General features: G+C 43.1%; 1 protein-coding gene across 1 annotated transcript in view; it reads left to right on the top strand.

Moving 5' to 3' along the window:
- The window catches only part of COLEC12 (collectin subfamily member 12), a 156,303-nt gene that overhangs the window by 43,088 nt on the left and 91,274 nt on the right, over positions 1-21,941 (top strand). The window lies entirely within an intron of this gene.

Raw genomic sequence — 21,941 nt, 5'->3', positions numbered from 1 at the left:
CGTGAAAAAGGTCCGTGCAACGCGCGTGATTTGCACGCGCGTTGCACGGACCTATATGTGTCTATGGGGCCGTGCAGACATGTCCGTGATTTTTGCTCAGCGTGAGTCCACTGAAAAAAAGTCACGACATGTCCGTTCTTTGGGCGTTTTGCACGCATCACGCACCCATTGAAGTCAATGGGTGCGTGAAAACCACGCATGCCGCACGGAAGCACTTCCGTGCGAACTGCGTGATTCGCGCAAGAGCTGTCAAAAGGATGAATGTAAACAGAAAAGCACCACGAGCTTTTCTATTTACAAACATCCAAACGGAGTGTCTTTGTGAAGAGCGAACCCGGACAACCGAACCGAACTTTACCGGGTTCGGCCGAACTTGTTTTGGCCGAACCCGGCAAAAAAATTTCCAGTACGCGACGTTTGGATATAGTCACTGTCCAGGGTGCAGAAAGAGTTAAACTGTTTCAGCACCCTGGACAGTGACTACCGATCCCAATATACATGAACGAGTAAAAAAAAAAAAAGTTCTGACTTTCCGATAACTCCCGGCTTCTTCCTCCAGTCTGACCTCCCGGGATGACAATTCAGTCCAAGTGACAGCTGCAGCCAATCACAGGCCAAGCACAGGCTGCAGCGGTCACATGGACTGCGGCGTCAACCAGGGAGGTGGGGCCAGATGTCAAGAGAGGCGCGTCACCAAGGACGCGTCACCAAGGACGCGTCACCAAGGCAACGGCCGGGAAGTTCTCGGTAAGTACGAACCTCTTTTTTTTTTTAACAGGTTGCTAGATATGGTGATCGGAATTCACTGTCGAGCGTGCTGAAAGAGTTACTGCCGATCAGTTAACTCTTTCAGCACCCTGGACAGTGACTGACGTCGGCTAGAATCATCTCTATGATGGCGGCTGCGCGAAAATCACGCAGCCGCGCATCATACACGGATGACACACGGAGCTGTCAAGTGGTTTTTGCGCGCACAAAACGCCGCGTTTTTGCGTCCGCAAAAACGCCACGTTCGTGTGAATTCAGCCTTAGGGTATGTGCACACACACTAATTACGTCCGTAATTGACGGACGTATTTCGGCCGCAAGTCCCGGACCGAACACAGTGCAGGGAGCTGGGCTCCTAGCATCATAGTTATGTACGACGCTAGGAGTCCCTGCCTCGCTGCAGGACAACTGTCCCGTAGTATAATCATGTTTACAGTACGGGACAGTTGTCCTGCAGCGAGGCAGGGACTCCTAGCATCGTACATAAGTATGATGCTAGGAGCCCGGCTCCCTCCACTGTGTTCGGTCCGGGACTTGCGGCCGAAATACGTCCGTCAATTACGGACGTTATTAGTGTGTGTGCACATACCCTTAAGGGTTTAACATGACATGTTCAAACATCATTAGGTCTCATCTTTATGGCAGAGCCACATGCAGAAGGCTTTACAGCTAGGTTAAGCACCATGTATTGGAGATAGGTCGGTAATACAGTTCCTTAAGAAACATGGCATGATTTTTTTCCTGTCAGATTCTTGCGACTGAAAAAACTTTCATATGCCTCTGTATGAAGTCATACAGAGGTTCAGTAAGGCTCCATAGAAGTCTATGGGTGCCCTGTTACAGCCCTGTACAACCTCTGTGTAATATGGCCATACCAGTTTGGATTTTTAGAGGGATTCTTAATTTTTATTAATGTTTTGCAGAAATATCTTGCAGATATCATAAATCCACATTTCTATAGCTCTCTCTACTCAGGGCTTATGCAGACTGTGTATTACAATTCCAATTCCTTCTAAAGTAATGAAAGTATTCTCTTTTAGAAGCATTGCTTCTGGGGGAGACTATCTCCATACTAAGAAGCCGTACATGGAGAGAGCCGCACACATGGAGGGAGCCACACTGTAAAGGATCTGCCAGGCACTACGTCTGGGTATACTCCCAGGATTAATCAGTCGACACCTGAGGCCAGACCTCTGAGACTGACACCTGCTCCCACCAATCAGGGTGGCAGGCTCAGGAGTGGGAGAGCCTATCGCGGCCTGGTCAGTCAGAGTTAGCTCCACCCCCTGTCCATTTATACCTGCCGTTTTCTCTTCCTCCTTGCTTGTTATTCTTCTTGGATTCCTGGCCCCACTGCTGCCTTGCTCCAGCCTGCTTCTGCCGTGCTTCTGCCTTGCTTCAGTTCCGTTTATCCTGCGTTGCTCTGCCCCTGGCTTGCTTCTGCTCCGTGCTCCCGTTTGTATACTCCACTACTTCCTGATCCTGACTGGCTCATTCACCGCTCCGTCTCCTCGCGGCGTTCCGTGGGCTACTGTATTCCCTTGCGTATTCCCTGTTTGTACTCCTTGCACTTAGACAGCGTAGGGACCGCCGCCAAGTTGTACCCCGTCGACTAGGGCGGGTCGTTGCAAGTAGGCAGGGACAGGGCGGTGGGTAGATTAGGGCTCACTTGTTCCCTTCACCTCCTTCCTGCCATTACACACACACATGGAGAGAACCGCACACATGGAGAGAGCCGCACACATGGAGAGAGCCGTACACCTGGAGAGAGCCGCACCACATGGAGAGAGCCGCACACATGGAGAGAGCCACACACATGGAGAGAACCACACACATGGAGAGAGCCGCACTCATGGAGAGAGCCGCACACATGGAGAGAGCCGCACACATGGAGGGAGCCGCACACATGGAGAGAGCCGCACACATGGAGAGAGCCGCACACATGGAGAGAGCCGCACCACATGGAGAGAGCCGCACCACATGGAGAGAGCCGCACACATGGAGAGAGCCGCACACAGGGAGAGAGCCGCACACAGGGAGAGAGCCGCACTCATGGAGAGAGCCGCACACATGGAGAGAGCCGCACACATGGAGGGAGCCGCACACATGGAGGGAGCCGCACACATGGAGAGAGCCGCACCACATGGAGAGAGCCGCACCACATGGAGAGAGCCGCACCACATGGAGAGAGCCGCACCACATGGAGAGAGCCGCACACATGGAGAGAGCCGCAATGTTGATGATTATGGCTAACAGTTAATGAAAACCCAAAATTTAGTCTCTCAGAAAATTAGAATATTAAATAAGCCCAATTTAAAAAATGATTTTTAATACTGAAATGTCGTCCTACTGAAAAGTATGTACAGTATATGCACTCAATACTTAGTCAGGGCTCTTTTTGCTTGAATTACTGTATCTATGCGGCGTGACACGGAGGCGATCAGCCTGTGGCACTACTGAGGTGTTGTGGAAGACCAGGTTGCTTTGATAGCGGCCTTCAGCTCGTCTGCATTGTTGGGTCTGGTGTCCTCTTCCTCTTGACAATACCCCATAGATTCTCTATTGGGTTTAGGTCAGGCGAGTTTGCTGGCCAATGAAGCACAGTGACACTGTGGTTATTAAACCAGGTATTGGTACTTTTGGCAGTGTGGACAGGTGCCAAGTCCTGCTGGAAAATGAAATCAGCATCTCCATAAAGCTTGTCAGCAGAGTGAAGCATGAAATGCTCTAAAATGTCCTGGTAGACGGCTGCGTTGAATCTGGACTTGATATAACACAGTGGACCAACACCAGCAGATGACATAGTTACATAGTTAGTACGGCTGAAAAAAGACACATGTCCATCAAGTTCAACCAAGGGAAGGGAAAAGGGAAGGAAAAATTTCTACACATAGGAGCTAATATTTTTTTGTTCTAGGAAATTATCTAACCCTTTTTTAAAGCCATCTACTGTCCCTGCTGTGACCAGCTCCTGCGGTAGACTATTCCATAAATTCACCGTTCTTACTGTAAAGAAGCCTTGTCGCCTCTGCAGCTTGAACCTTTTTTTCTCCAGACGGAGGGAGTGCCCCCTTGTTTTTTGAGGGGGTTTTACAAGGAACAGGATTTCACCATATTTTTTGTATGTGCCATTAATATATTTATATAAGTTAATCATGTCCCCCCTTAGTCGTCTTTTTTCAAGGCTAAATAGGTTTAATTCTTTCAATCTTTCCTCATAACTTAAATTCTCCATGCCCCTTATTAGCTTCGTTGCTCTTCTTTGTATTTTTTCCAACTCCAGGGCATCCTTTCTATGAACTGGAGCCCAGAACTGGACTGCATATTCTAGATGAGGCCTCACTAATGCTTTGTAATTTGGTAATATTACATCCCTGTCCCGCGAGTCCATGCCTCTTTTAATACACGACAATATCCTGCTGGCCTTTGAAGCAGCTGATTGACACTGCATGTTGTTATTGAGTTTATGATTTACAAGTACACCCAGATCCTTCTCAACAAGTGAATCCGCCAGTGTAGCTCCCCCTAGGACATATGATGCATGCAGGTTGTTGGTACCCAGATGCATAACTTTACATTTATCTACATTAAACTTCATCTGCCAAGTGGACGCCCAAACACTTAGTTTGTTTAAATCTGCCTGTAATTCATGAACATCTTCCATAGTCTGAACTATATTACATAGCTTGGTGTAATCTGCAAAAATAGAAATCGTGCTATTAATCCCATCCTCTATATCATTAATAAATAAGTTGAATAATAGTGGTCCCAGCACTGAACCCTGGTGTACACCACTTATAACCGGTGACCATTCAGAGAAGGAATCATTGACCACAACTCTCTGGATACGGTCCTTGAGCCAATTCTCAATCCAATTACAAACTATATTTTCTAAACCTATAGTCCTTAATTTACCCATTAGGCGTCTATGGGGGACAGTGTCAAATGCCTTTGCAAAGTCCAAAAACACTAAATCCACAGCGGCCCCTCTGTCTAGACTTCTGCTCACCTCTTCATAAAAACAGATTAGGTTGGTTTGACAACTTCTGTCCTTAGTAAAACCGTGCTGGCTGTCACTTATAATGCTATTTATTGTCACATAATCCTGTATATAGTCACTCAATAGCCCCTCAAACATTTTCCCCACGATGGATGTTAAGCTTACTGGTCTATAATTACCCGGGGAAGACCTAGAGCCCTTTTTGAAAATAGGCACCACATTTGCCCTGCGCCAGTCCCTTGGCACTATACCAGTCACTAGAGATTCTCTGAATATTATGAAAAGGGGGACAGAAATAACTGAACTAAGCTTTTTAAGAATTCTAGGGTGTAACCCATCTGGTCCCGGGGCCTTGTGCACATTTATTTTATTTAATTTAGCTTGGACCATCTCTACATTCATCCAATTCAGTATATCAACTGATATATTAACAGCACTGGCACCGGCTACATCAGCTGCTCCTTCTTCAGTTGTATATACAGAGCTAAAGAACCCATTTAGTAACTCTGCCTTCTCTTGATCCCCTGTGATCAACTCCCCATTACCATTATCTAGGGGTCCTACATGTTCAGACCTTGGCTTTTTTGCATTTATATGCTTGAAGAATTTTTTAGGATTTGTTTTACTATCCCTGGCCACCTGCCTTTCATTTTGTATTTTTGCTAATTTTATTATATTTTTACAGATTTTATTAAGCTCTTTATATTTTACAAAGGCTACAGCTGTACCCTCAGATTTGTATTTTTTAAATGCCCTTTTTTTGTCATGTATTGCCCCTTTCACAGAAGGTGTAAGCCATGTGGGGTTTAATTTGAGTCGTTTATACTTGTTACCTGTAGGAATAAATTTTGCACTATAATAACTCAAAGTAGATTTGAAAATCTCCCATTTATCATTTGTTCCATTATTTGACATTAGTTCTTCCCAGTCTATATCCTGAATTGCCGCCCTCATCCTGGGGAAATTGGCTTTCTTAAAATTAAATGTTTTTGCCCTCCCAGCCTGCGTTTGTTTTTTACAGTATAGGTAAAATGTAACTATATTGTGATCACTGTTACCGAGGTTTTCACGAACATTGACATTCCCAACAAGATCTGCATTATTATAAATGACCAGATCCAACAGAGCTTCACCTCTAGTCGGGTCTTCCACAAACTGGCCCATAAAATTTTCCTGCAACAGGTTGAGGAAATGTCTCCCCTTTGCAGTTGAAGCCGAACCATGACACCAATTAATATCCCGGAAATTAAAATCTCCCATTATCACTACTGTACCCGCCTGTGCAGCCCGCTCCATCTGTTTATATAGCTGAACTTCCATCTCCTCAGTTATATTGGGGGGTCTATAGATTACACCAAAAGTAATTTTTTCAGTGTTTACCTCCCTTTCTAGTTCCACCCACAAGGTTTCAACCTCCTCACAGTATTCACCCACTATTGTCTCTTTCACACTCGCCTTCATATCATTTCTCACATACAGACATACACCACCACCTTTCCTATTTGTCCTGTCTTTCCGAAAAAGTGTAAAACCCTGTAGATTTACAGCCCAGTCATGTGAAGAGTCCAGCCATGTTTCAGCAACACCAACTATATCTATATTTTCTTCCAGTATCAAGGCCTCCAGCTCCCCCATTTTGCTTGCTAGACTTCTGCCATTTGTGAACATACACTTTAACTTGCCTGTCAGTTTTTCACTTTTATTATCAGAAATGTGATTTGACATTAATCGGTCCTTTTTATTTACACTGATGTTTTGTAACGAAAGGATCTCCTTATCTTGTTGTCTAGTCCTCTCCCCACATTCTGTTTCTCCCCCCACCAATATAGTCTGACCCCTCTCTAACCTGGCTACCCCTTTTTTTTCTACATTGACCTCACTCCTCAGCCCTAGTTTAAATACTCCGCCACCCCAGCTAGAATTCTCTCCCCCAGCACAGCGGACCCCCTTCCATTTAGGTGCAAATCATCTGCAGAATACAGTTTGTACCCCAATGAAAAGTCAGCCCAGTGCTCTAGGAACCCAAATCCTTCTCCTCTACACCAAGACTTCAGCCATGCATTTAACTCCCTGAGCTCCCGCTGTCTTTCCTGTGATGCGCATGGCACAGGCAGTATTCCTGAGAATACTACTTTGGAGGTCCTTCCCTTCAGCTTTTGGCTCCCCAAACCATCACTGACTGTGGAAACTTCACACAGGAGCGCAAGCAACTTGGATTTAGTGCCTCCCCACCCTTCCTCCAGACTTTAAGACCTTGATTTCCAAATAAAATGCAAAATTTACTTTCATCTGAAAACAGGACTTTGGATCACTGAGAAACAGATCAGTCCCTTTTCTCCTTAGCACAGGTAAGACGCTTTTCTCAAGGAATGCGACAGTTGTAGCCCATGTCATGAATACTGGAGAGGAGAGAAGCAAAAATACATGGCGCCACATAGTGCAGATAAAAGCTGATAGGATTATGCAGACTTGAGGAGCAATGAGTATGCTCACCTTGTGGGGTTCTGTAAGACACAGGCACAACTCTGGTGTGAGCAGGAAATAAACCAAAGAATCAGCTGCAGCCATGTCCGGTAACACACAATGGTGACTGCGATTACAGATAATAGTAAGGGCCAAAAAAGGTTTAGGTTTTGGGGACCAATGATGGGGCGCTGCTGAGTTTAAAATAGTAAAACAGGCAATAGAGGAGTTGCAATTAAACAACATATATTTATTAGAACATAAAGGCTACACGTTTCGACGTTGGACCATCGTCTTCCTCAGGCCAAATGCACATTTGAATTTTTTTTTTTTCTTTATCAAAGATTTTTATTTTGAAAATATAACATAGCATACACAAATGTTTCAAAAATTTGTATAACTTTGCACGCAGTGCAATATAATAACTTCAAATTCGCATAAAAAAAAGAAAATACAAAAACATAGAAACAGTAGTAGGAGGTATCCTCCCAACCAGCAGATTTAGACTAAATAAGAGATGCAATGAGAAGAACAGTACCATGTGTGCAGTAGAATTAGTGCAATAGTTAGGGAAACCAGTCCCCACAAGTGGTTAAGATTGGCACGTAAAGGTGCACATTAAAACTTAGACTTACACAGACACAGGACAACAAAGGGAAACACATACGGACATAGCACACCAAAGTTGGCTATAGAAGCGTTTCAAAAGAGGCCATCCAACCAGAGAGGCAGATCAGTACCACCCCGGAATCCAGACCATACTGCCCAAGTGCGGACAAAGAGCTCAGATTTTCCCCGATCAGCGGACATCAACTCCTCCATCCTCATGATCCCGTTCACTTCCGTTACCCATTCCTTCAAAGAAGGCACAGTATTAGACTTCCAATGACGAGGGATTACCGTTCTCGCTGCAGTCAAAAAATGCCGAAAGACACACTTTTTGAGGTGTGGGAGTGATCCAGGAACCATGGAAAGTAAGCCAATAGAGGCTGAAGGCTGAACCTCAGTATGAAAAAGTTTGTTACCAAGATCAAAACATTTTCCCCAAAAGGGACGGAGCTTGGGACAGTCCCACCGAATGTGCAGCATAGTTCCAGGAGCTTCCCCACACCTCCAACAATCAGCAGATATATTAGGAAATATCCTATGCAGCAAGGCAGGACAGCGGTACCATCTGGTGAGTATCTTATAATTTTTTTCCTGAGCGAAACACGAAGTCGGTAACTTGTGTGCCAGGAAGAAAGAAGTTCCCCAGTCCTCTGCAGAATGTCGAATCCCCAGTTCCTCGTCCCATGCTGTAGTGAATGTCAACTGAGAGTAAGCGTATTTAGGTAGGAGGATCCCATGTAAATAGGACAGCACATGAGAAGGAGCAGAAGTCAGCAACAAGTAGTGTTCCAGAGGAGTCTTATCCTGTAGCAACACAAGACAATTGCCCATGGAGGAAAGGTATGAACGCAACTGCAAATAGGACCACCATATTGGACATCTCCCCGGGCAGGCCTCAGAGACAACAGTCTGTGACAAAATTGCACCCTCAGGTGTAAGAGTCTTAGCCAGATATCCGCCATCCTGTCTCTCCCAACAGAGGAATGTGTCCACACCCACCGCCGGAGGGAAGGAGGGGTCATCAAAAAGCAGAGTCAGGGGGCCAGGAGGGTGAACAAGGTCCAACGTACCAATGATCCGTTCCCAGACTACAAGAAACTGACGTGTGAGGAAAGGCAGAGAAGATGTTGGTCACTGGAAAACAGACAACCAAGGCAGGGACGACAATGCTAGGGGAGACATAGCCTTCTCAATGCGCACCCATTGCTTACCCGCATCCGAGCGGAACCAGTCAACCAATCGCATGAGAACCGCAGCTTGATGGTAGCGTTTAAAGTCCGGCAAACCCGCGCCCCCCTCCACTTTTGGCCGACTAAGGACAGCAAAACGAATATGCGGCCTAGAGGAGCCCCACACAAATTTAGTTATGGCCCTATGCAAGGTTTGGAAGAAACTCGTTGGTACCACAATAGGGACGGTCTGGAATATGTATAGGAATTTGGGCAGAATATCCATTTTAACCGCCTAAATGCGCCAAAACCATGACATGCGGTTCCCGCCATACGACACTAGATCCCTCCAGGTACGCTGCAAAATGGGCATGTAATTCAAGGCAAACAAATCCGACTGTTGTGTGGGGATATGCACCCCCAAATATTGTAGAGATTTAGATTGCCACTTAAACGGGAAGACCCGAGCGAGATGAGCGGCTAGAGTAGTATCGAGAGATATATTCAATGCCTCCGATTTAGAGTAATTGACTTTAAAATTACTCAAATGACCAAATCGCTCAAATTCCCCAGTCAAAGATGGCAAGGAAATCATGGGAGTCGTAATGTACACAAGGAGATCATCCGCATAAAGTGCCAGTTTGTGATGTTGTGCGCCTACACATACGCCATTGACATTAGGGTTGCTCCGCAGTGCCATGGCCAGGTGTTCCATGACCAAAACATATAATAGAGGTGAGAGTGGGCACCCCTGTCTCGTGCCATTAGTAATAGACAAAGAGTCAGATAACAGACCATTAACTCGAACACGAGCCGTAGGCCCATGGTATAATGCCATAATCCTATCCACCATAGTGGTGCCAAGGCCAACCTCCGTCAGGACACTGCGGAGAAACACCCAATGCACCCTGTCAAAGGCCTTTTCGGCATCGACCGATAGAAAACACATCGGTATCTTACGGGTTTGGCAGTATGATGTTAAAAGAAGGGTCTTCATTTGAATTTTTTTTTATCAGCGACAGCAAGCAGTATACATATAAATAATGATTACTAAAAAGGAAGGGAATACAATTGATGTATGTAGATAATTACCTGTATATGTTCCATTTTGCCATACATCAATTGTAATCCCTTCCTTTTTAGTAATCATTAGTTATATGTACACTGCTTGCTTTTGCTGATCATTTTTTGTCCCTCCGCGACCATCGTATTTCACCCTCCACTACCGGTTACCTTGACACCGGCAATGCTGGTGTTTAACTTTTTATTCTGTGCTCATCATCGGTCCGGAACACATCATTTCTTTTACCCCCTGTGAGTGTTCCTACTCATTTCGTGAGCCGCTCCCCGAGTAGTATGGGTTCCCAATCTGCATTTTTATTCAACTACGGCAGCGAACTTCATTCCTCCTCCTCCTAAGTAATGTCCGCAATTATTATAATGACAATTTTTCTTATGCAGCATTGCACATTTTAGCTCTCAGTCTTTTAAAATATCTAACCATATATATGTTTTTTATGTCATAACCATTATCACCTCTGTTTTTACTAATTCTGCTGCTTTTCACTTCTCTGACTGTTTGTTTTGCATCTCTCTGACCTAACTTGACATCAGAGTTGAGCTTTGACCCTTCTTGGACCGTTTTTTTCTCTTATGTAAATTTTCCTCTACATAAGAGGAGCCTGTTCATGTTTGTGCATTTGACCTGAGGAAGACGTTGGTCCAACGTCGAAAACGCGTAGCCTTTATGTTCTAATAAATATATGTTGTTTAATTACAACTCCTCTATTGCCTGTTTTACTATTTCAAACTCAGCAGTGCCCCATCATTGGTCCCGAAAACCTTTTTCGTCCCTATTCTGTGTGTGGTGGCTCTTGAAGCACTGACTCAAGCTGCAGTCCAGTTCTTGTGAATCTCCCCCAGATTCTTGAATGGCCTTCTCTTGATAATCCTCTCAAGGCTGCGGTTATCCCTGTTGCTTGTGCACCTTTTTCTACCACACTTTTTCCTTCCCCTTACTATCCATTAATATGCTGGGATTCAGCACTCTGTGAAAAGCCAGCTTCTTTAGCAATGTCCTTTTGTGGCTTACCCTCCATGTGGAGGGTGTAAATGACTGTCTTCTGGACAACTGTCAAGCCAGCAGTCTTCCCCATGATTGTGTAACCTGTTGGACCATTTAAAGGCTTAGGAAACCTTAGCAGGTGTTTTGTGTTGATTAGCTGATTAGAGTGTGGCACCGTGAGTCTACAATCTTGAACTTATACCCAATATTCAAATTTTTTGGGCAACTATATTTTGGTTTTCATCAACTGTTAGCCATAATCACCAACATTAAAAGAAAAAAATGCTGGAAATAGATCACTCTGTGTGTAATGAATCTATATAATATATGAGTTTCACTTTTTGAATTGAATTACTGAAATAAATTAACTTAGCTTATCTTCTATATAACAGAATGTCACAAGCTGGCTATACCCCTGAAGTTCATACACATAAATTCTATACATACTTACTCTTAGGGTCAGTTCACACGTAGCGTAAATGCTGCTGATTTTCTTACATTTACATTTCAGCCAGAATTCCCAGCGGTGCACAGAGAGGATACGCTGTGTGCTTTTACGCAGCCTATCCGCCCTGTGTGAACATACCCTTATACAACTGAATTCTTTGTTCATTTTGTAAATTACTTTGGATTATTTTATGTCATCAATGGATTGACAGGTTTGTTTACAACGAAATTGAAAATTATGTTTAGTATTTTATAGATTAACTAAGTGAAAATTAAACGTCAATAATTTTTTTCGCATGTAACACAAATTGTAGAATATTGCTGTGTGAATGGGACAGTTACATAACTGCCCCAGCATTATTTTAGGAATAATGGTTTCATATTGTATATCATTCATACATAAGAGGCAATGATAGTTATTCCTGTAGTATCGAGAGATATATTCAATGCCTCCGATTTAGAGTAATTGACTTTAAAATTACTCAAATGACCAAATCGCTCAAATTCCCCAGTCAAAGATGGCAAGGAAATCATGGGAGTCGTAATGTACACAAGGAGATCATCCGCATAAAGTGCCAGTTTGTGATGTTGTGCGCCTACACATACGCCATTGACATTAGGGTTGCTCCGCAGTGCCATGGCCAGGTGTTCCATGACCAAAACATATAATAGAGGTGAGAGTGGGCACCCCTGTCTCGTGCCATTAGTAATAGACAAAGAGTCAGATAACAGACCATTAACTCGAACACGAGCCGTAGGCCCATGGTATAATGCCATAATCCTATCCACCATAGTGGTGCCAAGGCCAACCTCCGTCAGGACACTGCGGAGAAACACCCAATGCACCCTGTCAAAGGCCTTTTCGGCATCGACCGATAGAAAACACATCGGTATCTTACGGGTTTGGCAGTATGATGTTAAAAGAAGGGTCTTCATTTGAATTTTTTTTTATCAGCGACAGCAAGCAGTATACATATAAATAATGATTACTAAAAAGGAAGGGAATACAATTGATGTATGTAGATAATTACCTGTATATGTTCCATTTTGCCATACATCAATTGTAATCCCTTCCTTTTTAGTAATCATTAGTTATATGTACACTGCTTGCTTTTGCTGATCATTTTTTGTCCCTCCGCGACCATCGTATTTCACCCTCCACTACCGGTTACCTTGACACCGGCAATGCTGGTGTTTAACTTTTTATTCTGTGCTCATCATCGGTCCGGAACACATCATTTCTTTTACCCCCTGTGAGTGTTCCTACTCATTTCGTGAGCCGCTCCCCGAGTAGTATGGGTTCCCAATCTGCATTTTTATTCAACTACGGCAGCGAACTTCATTCCTCCTCCTCCTAAGTAATGTCCGCAATTATTATAATGACAATTTTTCTTATGCAGCATTGCACATTTTAGCTCTCAGTCTTTTAAAATATCTAACCATATATATGTTTTTTATGTCATAACCATTATCACCTCTGTTTTTACTAATTCTGCTGCTTTTCACTTCTCTGACTGTTTGTTTTGCATCTCTCTGACCTAACTTGACATCAGAGTTGAGCTTTGACCCTTCTTGGACCGTTTTTTTCTCTTATGTAAATTTTCCTCTACATAAGAGGAGCCTGTTCATGTTTGTGCATTTGACCTGAGGAAGACGTTGGTCCAACGTCGAAAACGCGTAGCCTTTATGTTCTAATAAATATATGTTGTTTAATTACAACTCCTCTATTGCCTGTTTTACTATTTCAAACTCAGCAGTGCCCCATCATTGGTCCCGAAAACCTTTTTCGGCCCTATTCTGTGTGTGGTGGCTCTTGAAGCACTGACTCAAGCTGCAGTCCAGTTCTTGTGAATCTCCCCCAGATTCTTGAATGGCCTTCTCTTGATAATCCTCTCAAGGCTGCGGTTATCCCTGTTGCTTGTGCACCTTTTTCTACCACACTTTTTCCTTCCCCTTACTATCCATTAATATGCTGGGATTCAGCACTCTGTGAAAAGCCAGCTTCTTTAGCAATGTCCTTTTGTGGCTTACCCTCCATGTGGAGGGTGTAAATGACTGTCTTCTGGACAACTGTCAAGCCAGCAGTCTTTCCCATGATTGTGTAACCTGTTGGACCATTTAAAGGCTTAGGAAACCTTAGCAGGTGTTTTGTGTTGATTAGCTGATTAGAGTGTGGCACCGTGAGTCTACAATCTTGAACTTATACCCAATATTCAAATTTTTTGGGCAACTATATTTTGGTTTTCATCAACTGTTAGCCATAATCACCAACATTAAAAGAAAAAAATGCTGGAAATAGATCACTCTGTGTGTAATGAATCTATATAATATATGAGTTTCACTTTTTGAATTGAATTACTGAAATAAATTAACTTAGCTTATCTTCTATATAACAGAATGTCACAAGCTGGCTATACCCCTGAAGTTCATACACATAAATTCTATACATACTTACTCTTAGGGTCAGTTCACACGTAGCGTAAATGCTGCTGATTTTCTTACATTTACATTTCAGCCAGAATTCCCAGCGGTGCACAGAGAGGATACGCTGTGTGCTTTTACGCAGCCTATCCGCCCTGTGTGAACATACCCTTATACAACTGAATTCTTTGTTCATTTTGTAAATTTCTTTGGATTATTTTATGTCATCAATGGATTGACAGGTTTGTTTACAACGAAATTGAAAATTATGTTTAGTATTTTATAGATTAACTAAGTGAAAATTAAACGTCAATAATTTTTTTCGCATGTAACACAAATTGTAGAATATTGCTGTGTGAATGGGACAGTTACATAACTGCCCCAGCATTATTTTAGGAATAATGGTTTCATATTGTATATCATTCATACATAAGAGGCAATGATAGTTATTCCTGTTGTCCAACCACTCTCCTTCCACCTATTTACACCTGGTTAAAATATAATTTCCATGTGTGAATCTTGTATTCCAAGCACAGCTGCAAGATACAGCTATATTTATGTCAATGTATTGTAAATTTATTGCAAAAAACCTGCAACTGACCCGACCTAAGGAGGCTTAATGAAGTGTAAATCCATTTAACACGTGCCGTGTAGTAGGGTAGAATATGAAGTATTGGTTTTCAGCCTGGTATGTATTCATACACTTCACTGAAAATGCAGCTGAGAACACATACATTGACTAAGCCGCTCATTGGAGAGTTTAATACTGTAACCTCTCTATAGCCACTTGTATGGTTGTAATAATAATATTGGGAGAAGTTGTGCTTTTGCTAACTATGAGTTAGTGATGAATAATAGCTGTAACCATCAAATCATATTTTCTGGTCTGGTCTTGATGAAATAATTCCACATCAGGTAGGGGATTTGATGGGACATATCATGATGTCATTATGACCCATTTAACTTTCTGCAAAGCTGATCATCCCATTCTGTGCACTAGTGAATTTAATAGCACATAATGTACTTTATCCCTTATTTGCACGCAAGATATAAAGAAAGATCACACTTTACAGCCACTTGTCACTTCTAATTTATAACAGCTTAATCGATCCCCCTGCTTCATCCAGTATATGTCTGAGCTATGAGGAGTTGAAGTGTAAACGTGCACAGGTCAAATGAATACTTCCCCTGAGTCTAGTGCAGTGTAAGGTTTCCATTAGAGTATATTCTACATTCACACACTAATGCTCCAGGGACAGATGTCAGCATTACAGGCAATACAATCATATGTGTTAATTATGGACCACAGGGTTTCATTAATTTGTTTCAGAATTGTGGTTTGTCGGTGCTACTCTTGCCATCAAAACAACAGAAAACTTGACAAAATCCCCGATGGACCCCAATTTAAGTATTACAGTACAGCGACATGGCTTTCATTATCAACGGAAGCTATCGCACCAGTGTGAATAGAGCCTAAAATTTATATTACCAGTATGTATAGAGCCTAAATAGTTTCTCCTCTTCCACTTGATTATATTATCTATATAATCTAGTAGTAGCAGCAGGGCCGATTCTAGCTTTTCTGCTGCCTGAGGCGAAAATTGAAATGGCGCCCCCCAGATTTTGATTGACATCCGCCTGACTATTATACATCACTAGCAGCCTCCTGCAACTTTGCGGATGCGCCGTTGCCCTGTACTCGCCTAGCATGCGCGGTGCAGCCGGGCAGAGTACACCTCACTGCACGGTGCGTGCCCAAATAGTACAAGGCTATGGCGCATCCGAGAAAGTTGGAGGAGACTGGTAGTGATGTATAACAGCTAGGGGGATGTCAATCAAGCATGGAAAGGTGGGTTTGGAGGCAGGACTATGTGACTCTTCAGTATAGCGGCACCACCCCATGACCCTTTAATGAGTAATTAGCATATAGTGAGTGCCGTTTTAAAAGTTAATTTTATATATTTTGCTGCATCTGAAAAAGCATACAGGGGAATGTTTGGAAATATTGTCAGGTCATGTATTACTGCATGGTGGCGGTTCAAGGGGTTAAAACTACCTGACAGGTTCCCATTAAATAGACAATGAATTGAAAACAACTCCATCTGCCCTGAAATGTTGTTATTATAAACATATCATATATAATTACAGCATCAGAACCAAGCTCTGACATATATACAGTACCAGAACCAACTTCAGTAAATAAAAACAGCACCAGAACTAAGCTCAGTACATAAATACATAACCAGAACCAAGCACAGTACATAAATACTTCACAAGAACCAAGTTCAGTGCATATATACAGCACCAGAACAAAGCTCATACATATATACAGCACCGGAACCGAGCTCATACATATATACAGCACCAGAACAAAGCTCAATACATATATACAGCACCAGAACAAAGCTCAGTACATATATACAACGCCAGAACCAAGCTCAGTACATAAATACAACACCAGAAAGAAGCTCAGTACATAAATACAGTGCCAGAACAAAGCTCAGTACATATATACAGTACCAGAACCAAGCTCATACATATATACAGTGCCAGAACCAAGCTCAGTACATAAATACAACACCAGAACCAAGCTCAGTGCATAAATACAGCACCAGAACAAAGCTCAGTACATATATAAAACCATGACAAAGCTCAGCACATAAATACAACACCAACACAAATACAGCTCAATTTAGTGCAACCTCTGCCGTATAGGTTTGTATGGCGTAAAACTACAGCTCCCAGCATGGCCCAAACAATGATAAGGATATGCTGGGAGTTGGGAGTTGGTCACAAAAAAAAATTAGACCACCCATCATCTCGCTGCAGATCATACAGTGACTACAATACTGATTAGAGGCATTTATAAGTGACTCACCGGTGACGTCTTTTCAGACTCTAGTTGTTATTTTTCTCTGTTCTTCCGTCCAGACCTCTATGACAACTTCTACCGGCCACAGCACATTTCTGCACATTTCTGCAGTTTCGTCTTCCGCTTCTCACTTTTCAAACATTTCTGCTCCTATAAATGAAGATAAAATTCTCATGGTGCCACACTCTATGCCCCTGAATAGAATAGTATCAAACACTGCACCCCTGAATATAATAGTTCCATACACTGCACCTCTAATTATAATGGCGCCATTCACTGTCCGTGATAGCATTATACACTGTGTCCCTGATTATAATAGCACCATACACTCTGTCCCACATACACACACAGTGCTCTCTGTAGATAGTGCCCCCATAGAGCCCCCTGAAGATAGTGCCCCCATAGAACCCCTGTAGATAGTGCCCCCATAGAGCCCCCTGTAGATAGTGGCCAACATAGATCCCCCTGTAGATAGTGCCCCACATAGATCCCCCTGTAGATAGTGGCCCACATACAGCCCCCTGTAGATAGTGCCCCACATATAGCCCCCCTGTAGATAGTGCCCTATATATAGCCCCCCTGTAGATAGCGCTCTACATATAGCCCCACTGTAGATAGCACTCTACATATAGCCCCCCTGTAGATAGTGCCCAACATACATAGCCCTCCCTGTAGATAGTGCCCCACATATAGCCCCCCCTGTATATACTGCTCCACATATAGCGCCCACAAAGAGCTCCACGCTGTAGATAATGCCACTCACACGTTTAAGTGAAAAAAAAACAAGCTACATACTAACCTTGATCCAGTCCCCGCGTCGTCCTGTGTCAATGCACGCCTGCTCACTTCTGAGCAGTTCTGCTGGGGCTGAATGATGCGAGCGGCGCAATGATGTCATCACACCGCTTGCGTCGTTGAAAGGCTCTGAATGGCAGGGCAGAATGACTTGCCCAGCCAGACAGCGCCTTTCAATAACAGAAGCGCCACAATGATGTCATCGCGCCGCTAGCGTCGTTGAAAGGCGCTGATTGGCAGGCCAAAATGACTTGCCCAGCCAGACAGCGCCTTTCAAAAACGGAAGTGGCGTGATGACGTCATGGCACCGCTAGCGTCATTGAAAGGCACTGATTGGCAGGGCAAGTAATTCTGCCCTGCCAATCAGTTTCATTGTAAGGAGCTGAATGGTCAGGCACGGCCATTCAGCACTTATGCATGTAATTGGATCTGCGTCCTATAGACGCAGGTACAACTAGTGCAGAAGGGGGTGGCGGCAGCTGGTTTCAGTGGCGCCGCCGCCCCCTCAGAGAGGCAGCAGGCCGCTGCCTGAAGCAAGAAGCTCATCTCGCCTCATGAATAGTGCGGCCCTGAGTAGCAGTAGTGGGTGCTATTCGCAGAGTCCGGCTCACTACCCTCCAGTAATATAAGACAAAAATGGGCAGCACTCTAGCAGATGCAAGTAAAGTGAACTTTTATTTCATGATGTTTTGAGAAAGATTCCTGTTGAACCGAAACACCTTTGCATCGAATAAAAGTTTACTTTACTTGCATCTGCTGGTGTGCATCCCATATCTAGCCTAAACATCCTTGATGGTATTATCTCCTCTAATGCTCTATCTATCTAATCTGTATTTTCTAATGGACAAAGAAAAAAACAGGACAAAAGCAGGATAGGCCATCAATGTGTGATCAGTCAGACTCCCACACCGATTAGACGAATGGAGGGCCTTGAATGAGGCAGAGTTGCAGTGTCAGGCAGAGTCGCATGTACGAAAGAGCCACTGTGTCTGTATAAACAACAAAGGGGATACCACACTTACTGGCTATCACTATCTATGGCATGCAAAGTAAATGTTCAATACCCCTGCATCACCACCACAGAATAAAAATTAAGCACAAGGCTAGGGCTACATCTAGACTTTTTATCGCTCACTACAAAAAAATCCATATGAAATTGCCTTTTATAGGAATTCATTAAGTAGCTTGAAAATCTACTCAAAATCGCTCCAGTCAAGTGAGTCGCTAGCTGTTTCTTTTTTTATAACTGCTATGTGCTGGGATTTCTGAACGATTTTAAAAAGTAGCAGCTACTTTTTTTTCTTCATGGAGTAACATGAAAATCGCTTGGATATCTCTTGCAAATCGCTTATTAAGGATTTGATTACTCAATAGAAAAAGTCTTACTACAAAAAGTCTGTGTGTTGCCAAAGCCTTAGGCCCCATGTGCATGACCGTGCCCGTAATCACGGTCCATAATTAAGTGCACAGGTAGCCACCGACAGACTTCCGCATTTACGGGCCGTGCTCCTATTATAAAGTATTGGAGCATGGTCCGTAAAATAAAAAAATAGGACATGTCCTATTTTCTACAGCAGGTTTCTAGGGTAAATATACGGGAAGGTGTCCGACAACCATAGAAATGAATGGGTCCGTAATTACGGACTGTAATTACAGTCCGCAATTACGGACGATTTTACAGTCATGTGCATGGGGCCCTACACAGTTCTCATTATAATCAAGGGACTGTTTCTGTAATGCATGGATGGACATGATAGGTTCTCCAGTGCGAGAGATGCTCTTTGTAGCCGCTCTCCACTCCACTAAAAGATGATCGGTCCTAAATATGGATTTCTTCTATTAACTCATAATTCCCTAATAGGGTATTAGAAAATGTTTTCTATTATCTGGAGAACCTTTTTAAGGATGTCTGAAAGTTATTTGTGCCACATATGGTGGGATTACAGAACTGTTATTGGGTTGTTTATCTTAGTCAACTGATAATTCTCCCCCTGCAGACTTGGCCTGCACTATAATATTCTATACAGAAACTTGTTTATAATGGATACTTAAATGTATTACTATTGTCCAGGCTGTGATGCTGTATCTTTAGATATAGAGCCAATGCTGCTTGTGGCAGGTCAGTAAAAAATTATAGAATAGTTAATCATCAATAATTTACAACTCAATATGTCACCATTCAGACATAGGGGTGCCCATGTTTAAAGGGGTTTTCCCATCTTGGACATTTATGTCCGATAGATGGTGGTCCCACTCCTGGGACCTGCACCTATCTCTGGAACAGGGCCCCCTTACCCCTGTACTATCTTGTCTGGCTCCTGCTGCTCCCCGGCCAGTGTCTGACGAGGTGTTCGGGAGTGCAGAAACTGTCAAGCCTGCTGAGCTTCCCTGTTTCTGTAGCTCCCGAGTCCTGGAAACAGTGTAGCTTTCTGTGCTATGCTGTTTCCATAACTCCCATTCTCTTCTATGAGAGTTACCGGAACAGCGAGCTCGACAATTTCGGTATACCCAACCACCTCGTCAGACAGTGGTTGGGGAGCAGCGGGAGTTAGGCAAGGTAAGACGGAGGTCAGGGGGCCCCATTCTAGAGATTGGTGTGGATCGCTGAGGTGGGACCTGCATGTGTTGAACACTTAGGGCATATCTTTTTAATATGATGTTAATGTCCAAGATGGGAAAACTCCTATGACCAGCAAAACTAGGAAAAACATTCTGTACATTATAAAGAAAAAAGTAGTTTAAGGGTTTTCTGTTCAATGGACTTTACAGCTGTTCCGAACACTATTTACACTAGCATAACTACCACTTTTATTTGGTATCCTCTCCTTGCCACATCTGAGAGCTGCATGTAGTATGCACAGGCAATGAAATGCTTTAAGACATCTGCATTTTGAAACTCAGCAGTATCCCACGAGTGTATTAAATCCGCAGTGTGCTGATCTGTTTCCTGGCTTTGTTATGTTTTCTACTCTGTAACTGAATATCCCTCATGAGCACCAGTGGATAGGAGTTATCTTGACTACAGCTGTGTCAGCAGGCCAATGGCTCTTGGCTTCCACTTCCTGCTCTTGCCTGCACACAGTAAGACTCAGAGCCCCCCACTGGGGGGTTTGTTAATTTGCCAGGTTTGATCTCCTTTGAGTTGGCGTCTGGATCATTCGACACTTGCGCACATTCCGCTTTTAAAAACACTTCATTTATTGGTTTGAAATCCTGTTTGAGGTTATTAGATTGGAGAGGGTTCAGGAACAGCCACAAGCATGGCAACCTGAAAACCTACAAGACGATCACGTTACTATATTCAGTCCCAGTGCGATGAAATAGAGTTCTGGAAACAGCATACGTTTCCCACTCTTGTTTTCCCCACCACCCATCTTCCAAAAACAACCCACACATTAATTTGAGCAGCAACATTTTCCATACTAAATATTATTTTAGGACAGGGAATATTTTATTTCAGCGAATAAGCAGTAGAGTAAGTAATGCTGAACAAGGTGAAGCAGCAGATCAATACTAAGGTTATTAACATGAATACTATAGTGGGTTGTTATTAGTAGGTGTAATTCCCATTTTGTACACACTTTTTTAAATTCTGGGAACACAATATTGTAAATAATAACCACATCTACCACTGCATTAAAAAATATACTAAAATCATATGTTAAAGCACAAAATGACATGTCTTTTTTTGTTCCAATTTTATGTAGAATTGCCCCAAAAACATTCTACAAGCTGGAGTTTCAGCACCTTTAATGCCAGGATCACGCACACAGTTTTGGTGCAGTTTTTGGCTCTGTTTTTTTTTTAGCTAAACACAGGAGTGGACACAAAAGAAAATACATATATCAGTCTTTTTTATGCCATTCCTTCCTTTTGGATTCACTTCTGGCTATGGCTCAAAAAACAAACAAAAACTGCATCAAAACTGTGTGTATGATCCTGGCCTAAAAGGTGGTTTCCTCATCAGGGACATTCCTTTTCAATTTGGATCCCCCCTGGCAAACATATGTAGTATGACATGGTGCCCATTCAGATAAAAGAATGTCCATGTAATACATGAACGGCTCAAGTCCATCCGAACTTCAGCTGCACTTACAGGGCAACTCTCTGTTCTGGTTCATAGAGGGAGGTCCCAAGCAGGGGACCCCCTCTATGACATCCATATGCCCAGATAGGGCATACGGACACTGTTGTCTTTGTGAGATAACCCATTTAAAGCAAATTACAATGTCCCAATAGTCTCTTCTTCTATTGAAACTCAAGCATTATTGCATGAAAAAATAAACATGTGGTTGTTTATGGTTTATAAAGAGGAACAAATGGCAAAAGAAC

This window comes from Rhinoderma darwinii, chromosome 5 (genome assembly GCF_050947455.1).
Source record: "Rhinoderma darwinii isolate aRhiDar2 chromosome 5, aRhiDar2.hap1, whole genome shotgun sequence".
Classification (NCBI taxonomy): Eukaryota; Metazoa; Chordata; class Amphibia; order Anura; family Rhinodermatidae; genus Rhinoderma; species Rhinoderma darwinii.
Note: the sequence above shows the minus strand (reverse complement) of the source record. Positions and strands in the feature narration are given on the sequence as shown.